A 2,009-nucleotide genomic window follows, 5' to 3' on the forward strand; every position below is an offset into this window, starting at 1 on the left:
CTTCCAGCTCATTTGCCTCAGTCACTTTATCTCATTTCTGGACATGTGCAGATATGGTCGTCTGCTTCTGTTTTTTGGGCATATCCAGGGGTTATCTGTGGCCTTGATACTTAGATGGGTATGTATTTTGGTATTTTTTAAGCTTTCTGAATGCCTCCAGATGGATGTGACCAGAAAATGGGCTTCCCTTTTCACTCTTATTCCTGAGAAGTTTCAAGATACCACTGTTGGCCATTTTGATGTAACTTAAGATTTAATTTTCAGCCTATTTCCTCTTTTGTCTGCTTGTCCCACTCCACAATCCCCATTCTGGCCTTTTTTTCTAGTTGGAAACAGTTTAGAGCTGGCTGTGGCCATTTGGTTTTAATTGGAAACTGTCTCTTTAAATTTCGAGGAGATCTGTGTGCATGCGTAGTAGAACCCTCAAAGGGTGGGACTGGGGTGCCCACTAGCTCAGACACCCCTATAGTCACCAGAATGGAGGTGCTCAGACAGCAAGGGACCAATGAACAGATACCAAAAGAAAAGAATGTCCACACATTTATCTCAGCGGTTCTGCCAGGCATCTGTGGCTGCTCCGATCCTTCTCCCACGTGGTCTCACCCAAGATGGCGGCTCCTGGAGCAGCCAAGCGTCCTGGACTAGAAAGCAATAGATTTCTTGCTTCTTCCACAAATTACTCCAGCTGTGAGCCTTCTAACTTTTTAAATATTCCTTTATATGTGGTTCAGAGTTCTGGGACCATCCCCTGAACCTGCTTGGTCGGCTATTCTGTGTTGTTGTTGGCAGAGCTCTTTGCTACACGTCCACCCAATCCGCCATCTTGTTTGTTCTCTCCTCCTGCTAGTGTTTTAAATGCCAATGACATAGCTTCTAGAATCACAGCAACACACAAGCCTCCATATTATGATAAACTGACAGACGTGTGGTGGTTGATTCCACATATATATCACATATGTGTTAAGATAGTAACAGAAATAAACTTTCAACTTCATTTATCCTTTGCATAGCCCATAGATGTTCTTCTGATCATATTTTAATAATAAAAATATGAGCCATGGTCAGAAAATCATGGATCAAGTTTGGCAATTTCCTTGTAATTTGAAAATAAGCAAGTGAAGCTATTTTTTATGCTCTGGTCAGCTTATTGCTAGACCTGAAAGTACTGCAATTTCTTGTAGCAGGTGTGTACCCAGGTATGTGTGCTGGGGATGGCTGAAATGTTAGGCAGGGAACTGCACAAACTGAGCACAATGTGAGCACAGGTTAATTTTGTCACAAGATGTGACCATCACCCCTGTGTATTCCAGTAGGTTGTTATTAGCCTCTTGTGAAACTTGGTGGTAGAACAATGCAGATGCACATAAGGGATAGGATGTGTTTCCATGAACCTGTGGGGAACCTGAGTTGTCAATTGGACCTCTCTAGTCCAAGCAAGAGTCACATGACCTCATTGTACATGTGACTTTCATGTCTGCCCTGAGGAAAACAGATTAAAAAGCCCTGAGTTCTGTGGCCTGTCAACCTGATTTTTGTGAATAATGCATGGGGCATCAGTGGGCTGGCTACACACACCTCGATGACCTTTCTGATTTAGTGTATATTGACCTGTGACTTCTTAATATGGTGCCAGCTGTCCTAGATAGAGCAGTTTCTGGATTAGAAAGAGTGATTTCTTCCAACATTGTAGAAATCCATTTGCAGAACAAGGAATACACACAACAGGAAAAGGGAGAGCTTTAGAAACTCCTGAGTAAATGGATAAGACCTGCTGTTAGGAACCAAACTTCCATATAAACAGTAATTAAGATGAAGACTGAAGATTAAACCTGTTGAATAAAAAAAAAAAAAAATGAAGCCATCACCTGCAAAAGTATTGATACAATGTGCTTTTAAAAATAATGTATGAGATGTAATGCAATATGCAAACATGTGAATTTTTTTCCATAAAACTATGGTTGTTGTTGTTGTCAGGTGCCATTGAGTCGGAACCGACTCATAGCAACCCC

The sequence above is a fragment of the Chrysochloris asiatica genome, unplaced genomic scaffold (genome assembly GCF_000296735.1).
Source record: "Chrysochloris asiatica unplaced genomic scaffold, ChrAsi1.0 scaffold00491, whole genome shotgun sequence".
NCBI classification, from domain to species: domain Eukaryota; kingdom Metazoa; phylum Chordata; class Mammalia; order Afrosoricida; family Chrysochloridae; genus Chrysochloris; species Chrysochloris asiatica.